The following is a 7,670-nucleotide window of genomic DNA, read 5'->3' on the forward strand; positions in this document are numbered from 1 at the left end:
AGTTAACATATGGTGTTATATTAGCTTCATGTGTGCAATACAGTGATTGAACACCTCTGTACATTACTCAGTGCTCATGTAAGTGTACTCTAATCCCCTTCATCTGTTTCACCCATCTCCCGCCCATCTCCCCTCTAGTAACCATCTGTTTATTCTCTATGGTTAAGAGTTTGTTTTCTGGTTTTTTCTTCTTTGCTCATTTGCTTTTTCGATTCCACGTATGAGTGAAATTGTATGGTATTTGTCTTTCTCTAATTTCACTTAGCATTACACCCTCTAGCTCCATCCATGTTGTTGCAAATGGCAAGATTTCATTCTTCTTTTAGCTTGCATTGTATATACATACCGTATCTTCTTTATCTGTTCATCTATCAGTGGACACTTGGGCTGCTTCCGTAATTTGGCTATTGTAAATAATGCTGCAGTAAACATCGGGGTGCTTACATCTTTTCAAATTAGTGTTTTCATATACTTTCGGTAAATATCCAGTAGTGCAATTACTGGGCCATAAAGTAATTCTATTTTTAACTTTTTGAGGAACCTCCATAGTGTCTTCCACAATGGCTGTGCCAGTTTGCATTGCCACCAACAGTGCAAGAGGGTTCCCCTTTCTCCACATCTTCACTAACACCTGTTGTTTGTGTTGTTGATTTTAACCATTCTGACAGGTGTGAGGTGATATCTTTTTTTTTTTAAGGTTTTTTTTTATTTATTTGACAGAGAAACTGGCAGAGAGAGAGGAGGAAGCAGACTCCCTGCTGAGCAGAGTGCTGATGTGGGGCTTGATCCCAAGACCCTGGGATCATGACCTGAGCCAAAGGCAGAGGCTTTAACCCACTCAGCCACCCAGGCTCCCCGTGAGGTGATATTTTATTGTGGTTTTGATTTGCATTTCCCTGATGATTAGTGGTGCTGAGCATCTTTTTCTGTGGTTGTTGGCCACCTGTATATCTTTGGAAAAATATCCATTCACGTCTTCTCCCCATTTTTATTTTTATTTTTTTTTAAAGATTTTATTTATTTGACAGACAGAGATTACAAATAGACAGAGAGGCAGGCAGAGAGAGAGAGAGGGAAGCAGGCTCCCTGCTGAGCAGAGAGCCCGATGCGGGACTCGATCCCAGGACCCCGGGATCATGACCTGAGCCGAAGGCAGCGGCTTAACCCACTGAGCCACCCAGGCGCCCTTCTCCCCATTTTTAAATGGGATTATTTGGTTTTATGTGTGTTGAGTTGTATCCGTTCTTTATATATTTTGGATACTAACCCTTTATCAGATATGTCATTTACAAGTATCTTCTCTCATACAGTGGGTTGTTTTTTATTTTTGTTGACTGTTTCCTTTGCTGTGCAGAAGCTTTTTATTTTGATGTAGTTCCAGTAGTTTATTTTTGCTTTTGTTTCCCTTGCTTCAGGAGACTATCTAGAAAAATATTGCTATGGCCAATATTGGAGAAATTACTGCCTGTGATTTTTTCTAGGATGTTTATGGTTTCAGGTCTCATGTTTAGGTCCTTAATTCATTTTGGGTTTATTTTTGTGTATGGTGTAAGAAAGTGGTACAGTTTCATTCTTTTACATTTAGCCTTCCAGTTTCCCCAACACCTTTATTATTTTTTATTTTTTTTCCCAGCACCTTTATTGAAGAGACTTTTTCCCACTGCATATTCTTGCCTCCTTTGTCACAGATTAATTGACCATATAATCATGGGTTTATTTCTGGATTCTTTATTCTCTTCTATAGGTCTATGTGTCTGTTGTTGTACCAGTACCACACGTGGTATATCTTGAAATCTGGGATTATAATACCTTAAGTTTTGTCCTTTTTCAAGATTGCTTTGGCTATTTGGAGTCTTTAGTGGTTCCATACACATTTTAGGATTATTTGTTCCAGTTCTGGGTAAAATCTGTTGGTGTTTTGATAGAGATTCCATTAAATCTACGAATTGTTTTGGGTAGCATGGATATTTTAACAATATTTGTTTATCTAATCCATGAACATGGAATATCTTTCCATTTGTTTGTATCGTCAGGAAAACCTAATTTTTAAAATGCAAATAATAAGTAATTATTCCACTTAAGAAGTTAGGAAAAAAAAAAGAACAAGATAAACTAAGAAATTTTAAAGGTAAAGGTATAAATGTAAAGAGGTAAAGATATAAATGTGTGCCAATCAGTTATTGCCACAAAATGCTACATCACAAACAGCCACAAAATCTCAGTAATCTACAATAAGCACTTGTTTCTTGCTCATGCAGATCAGCTAAAGCTGTTTCAGGCTTTGAGAGACCTGGGATGGCCTGCTCCATGTGTCGCATGATTGGATCTAGGCTAGAAGGGCAATGGCTGCCTGGAGCATGTTTTTCTCATGGTGATGGCAGCCGAAGGGTCTATTTTACAACAAAGGAGGTGTGGTAGTGGCCACAGGGCAGGGAACCTGCTAGACCTGTCACATGTTGCACCACCAAGGGAGTGATGTTGAACTTCTACATAAATGGCATGTGAGTGCTTGAGCCAGTTTAAATTTGATATGGAGAGATGAGAAGCGTGGGAGTGTGATGAGATGCTCTTCTGAAGGGGTAGCTGAGGTGTCAGCTTGGAGATATAACCCTGTAATGACATGATGCCATCTGCCAGGGCACATACCTAAATCAAGCATCATGGGTTTAGGAACCAAGGGGTGGAAATACGAGCAGCCCCTGCCTACCACCATTGCTTAGTTATTCACATGGGGGCATCTTTGCCTCCTATCCCCACAACTCTAGTCCTGGCTTGTCTAGAGGTCCTTGTTCCCAAAAGGGAAACACTGATTTAAAGGTGTTATAACTTGCCACTAAAAGCCCCACGTAGAGTAGTTATTATTGCCTTTAAGCCCATTTAACTCTTGATATTTTGCTTTGCTGTTGTGCTGTTGTTTTGTGCAGTTTGTCTCCACAAATTATAATATTCTGAGTACAGGATCCCTGTCTCATACTTCCAGCCTTCTGGTTCAATGGGAACCTTAATATCATGTGTGCCCTCAGTCATATTGAGCATACTACAATAATATAATAATGGGATAGAAATCCTCATAGGATTTAAAATCCTATATGCAGACTTGAAGGACATATATCCTATTATTCATGTGGCATGATATTTTAAAATACTAACTTTTCTCCCTGGCCCTTCTCTATTCAGGAATCTAGAACACAGGCCTTAGAGATGTTATAAAAGAAAAGGGCCTTTGAGTTTCAAAAATCTAATACCTTTGTGCTTTGAGTTGTGAGGAGGGAGAGCTCTGCGACCTGGTGAATCCCCATGAAGAGGCCCAACCTTCTGAATGGAAAAGGGCCCTATATTTGGTTTCCCAGAAACCCTGAAGTCAGGAAGATCCCTGAAGAAATGACTGCGATGGATGTCTAATAGGTGGGACCATATATAAACCTCAGAACTTAGTTTCCCATGGTCTCATGTGATGTAAGAGCTGCAGAATGATCAGTGTTCCCTGGGTAAACATTATAGAGGAGAACTCTTAGGCCCAAAGAGTTCCTTGACATAACATGGAAATAGCAGAATGGAAACAGCTGACATGGCATGGAAATAGCAGAATGAAGTAGCAAGGGAGGTGACAGACCAGAATGAAGGATGGTCTAACAGCAAGCCCATAGATCTGTAACAAAGGACCAAATGGGAGACTTGGCATTTCAGCAAAGGCCAATAGAATGGTTCTCCTGTGGAAGATCAGATACTCACATTCCTCCAACCTTCTAGACATTTCAGGAACTTAGTATTTTACCTCAGAGAAAAGCAGTAGGAGAGATCCTGAATTTATTGAGATTTAGTTTCTACCTAACCCCTCAGAAAATTGGGCTTTTAAATTACATGCAGTTAGAATAAAAACTCCATTTCTTATACCTCTGAGTTTGTAAATCAGATACACATTCCTTACATTCATTGCTACAAATAACGAATGTTTTACTATATTTATAATAGTGGGAGAAAATAATTCATATTTTGGGGAATATAATTCTCTGATGTTAGTGGCTTTAGAAAGGAGTCTGTATAATAGATAGTGCTTCTCATACATTCTATATGCTAATTGCTTGGAGATCCTTTGAAAATAAGGCTTCTTATTCAGGTCTCAGGTGAAGCCTGAAGATCTTAATTTTTAACTAGCTGTCCAGTGATGCTGATGCTTCAGGTCCCAGGGACCACCCTTGGGAGAAGTGAGGCTGTTCAGTATACTGGTGAGATGATTACACTATGTTGGTTTTCCATAATGTATTGACTAGCACTTTCTCAACTAAACACAGGGTGGTGCTGGTGCTCCCATGTACCATAGATTTGTGGTCCAATTTTGGACTTCGATTTAAAATACAGGGGCATCTGAGTGGCTCAGTAGGTTAGGCGACTGACTCTTGATTTCAGCTCAGGTCATCTCTGGGATCAAGCCCCACATGCGGCTCTGCACTCAGCAGAGTCTGCTTGAGATTCTTTGTCTTCCTCTCTGCCCCTCCCCCTTCTACATGTGCTCTCTGAAATAAATTAATTTTAAATAAAATAAAATATTTTTATTACTTATTTTTATTTATTTTATTAAATAAATTAAAATAATTTTAAATAAAATAAAATAATTAATTTTAAATAAAATACAAAATGAATGTAAGCAACAAAGTTTATGTAAAAGGAAAGTTGAATGTTCTAAAGAACTCTCCAAGACAAATAGCTAAAATAAATTGCACCTGAATTAGAGGCAAAAAAAAAAAAAAACCATGTAAATAAGGAGGAAACCATGAAACTGGATTCTGAATTTAGATTCCTTTGCAAATGTTTTTAAGTTCACACTCCATTTTAAAGAAACTAGGATTTGAGATCTTAGACCAGTGGTTCTCCATAGGGCATTACTGACCCCTAGGGGTAGTTTTGGAAACTCTTGGGGGCATTTTTGGCTGGGCTTCACAACTCATCCTTAGTGGACCAGGGACAGGGTTTTAAGACATCCTGTCAGGGCCTGCACAACTTTGGAAAGTCTTGAGTATTCATATAGGTAAAAGCTTGCTTTTCCCCTCAAGAAGGTGAGCTTCACCATAACTGACTTCCTCTCAAAGCACAGTATGGAAAGGGGGTGGATGGAGATTAACTTCATAATAGGTGGGACCATATATAAACCTCAGGACTTAGTTTCCCATGGTCTCATGTGATGTAAGAGCTGCAGAATGATCAGTGTTCATTAGTGGAGAAAAAACAAAAGTCACCTCAGCCAAGTAATCAAGATTTCCATCATCAGTGATACATTGTGTTGATAATGTGCACTTTGATCAGATGTGATGAGGTCACTTTACCTCTATAGGCTTTCTCCTAAAAAACCATAATCCCAGTTTCATCATGATAAAAAAAATTCATATTAATGAAATCCCAACTGAGAAACACTGACTAGTCAGCACTCCTCAAAACAACCAAAGAACAAGGAAAACAAGGAAAGTCTACAAAAGATCACATTCTACAGGAGTCTAAGAACTGACAACTAAATAGAATGTGGTATCCTGGATGGGATCCTGTAACAGACAAAGGAAAGTAGCTTAAAACTAAGAAAATCTGAATAAAGTGTAGACTTTGATTAATAATAATATATCAATGTAGTTTCATTAGTGGTAACAAATACAGCATACTAATGTAAGATTTTAAAAATAAAGGAAACTGGGTCTGAGCTATATGGAAACCTAGCATCATTTCTATAAACCTAAAACTATTTAAAATTCTTAAAAATGTAAACTACAATTTTCAACTAGTAGGTAAGTTCTGGATATCTAATGCACAGGATAGTGATTACAGGCAACAATATTGTATTATAAACTTCAGAGTCACTAAGAGACTAGATCTTAATTGTTCCACAAAAAAATTTTTTTAGGATTATTAGAGCAAAAGAGAGAGAATGTGTACACATGCAAGTTGGGGAGGGCAGAGGGAGAGGAAGATCATCTCAAGCAGACTCCCCGCCGAACATAGAGCTGGACAGGGGCTCGATCTCACCCTGAGCTCACAACCCAAGCTGAAACCAAGTCAAACGCTTAGCCAACTGAGCCACCCAGGTACCCCAAAAGAAATGGTATTTATGAGACAGGACAGAGGTGTTAGCTAACTCTAGTAATCATATTTCAATATATAAATGTATCAAATGTACACATTAAACTTATACAATGTCAATATTACGTCAGTAAAATTATTATAAAGCCACCTTTTTATTATCTGAGCCTAGAACACCTATTTTGTTACTTATATAATTTTAATATTCACTAGAGACAAACTCTTGTTACTTATATAATTTTAATATTCACTAGAGACAAACTGTCCTGCTAACAGAAGGAATATTGTTCTTTTCTTCAAAATGTCAGCAAGAATTTGAGCGCCTTTTTGGAAAAGGACATTTTCAACAGTAAATGCTATTCATGTTTTTTGAGTGGCCAGTAAAACATACCTGTTACCAGTACACACTATATGTAACCTTATAGCTCTTCAGGAAACATGAATTCAGTCCTTAAAATATCCAGCGGCATTAACATTACTTGACTGAGCAGTTTTACTTCTGTATTTAAGAGCAAGCACCTACTTCATTGTTTTCTAGTGTAGTAGAATCTGGGCATTTATATATTGAAATGCATGTTTTATTACAAATTGATTTCATTCTACTCTACATTACAGTAAAGGCACTGGACTGACCCTTTCTGAAATTGTATATAGGTGAGTTATGTATGAATTTCATTTTAGGATAGTGGGTATGATCAAGGTTACGAATATTCCCATCTTGTAGTAAAAAGGGTCTGCTAAGCCTGATAGGTTGAGAACCCCAATATTTGACCAAGCTCTTCAAGGGCAGAAAATGTCTGGTTTCTTACAGGTTCTCAACATTTCATTTCACCTTGTTGCAGTCTGTTTATGCCTGCTCAGAAGCCCTTGTTTGCTCCTCCATTTTGGCAGTCTCAGTTCTGATCCAGTGCCCACCCTCAGGCAGGCAACTAGAGTAAATATGACCTCTTTAAGCCAGAGTGGTCTCATTCCCTGTGCCAGTGATTAGACATGGGCAAGTGAAACAATGTTGTCAAGACACAAGGGGAATTCTGCTGAGGAGCTTTGGGAAGGCTTTTATAGTCCCTAAAAGCACAGGAGGAGCAAATGTTCTTTTCTTTCACTGGACATTGTTGGATTATTCATGACACCTGGAAATCATAGTTGGCATCTCTAATCATGAGCATTATTAGCCCAGAAAGAAAATGCTGAGAATGACAGGGTGGGAAGGAAGGAAACCAAGGTTCTTGAAATCTCTGAACCCTCTATGAACCCGTAGAATTGGGTCTTTTCTCATGACCAGCAGCAAGCGTCCTAATATAACCCTTTTCACAAGCAGTTGTGTTGCTGAGTATGTGTACACACTGTGCAGTCCTGCTCAGACTGCGACGTAAAAGCCACAGTAATTCTCTCAGCCATCAGAGCCTCATTCAAACCACCGTATTGTAACTGAGTCCCAGGCTTAGCTGTGAAGGGCTCACGGGAGACTGATTTTACATTGACAGTAAGCTCCCCAGTCTTGTGGTCCAGTCGTGGAAAATGAGAAAACCTTGTGCTCTCCTGCACTCTTTCATATCACTACTTCTGGGTAAGTTAATTGGGAAATAAGTCATTTGTCCCAGTCCCGC

The sequence above is a fragment of the Neovison vison genome, chromosome 1, assembly GCF_020171115.1.
Source record: "Neovison vison isolate M4711 chromosome 1, ASM_NN_V1, whole genome shotgun sequence".
NCBI classification, from domain to species: Eukaryota; Metazoa; Chordata; class Mammalia; order Carnivora; family Mustelidae; genus Neogale; species Neogale vison.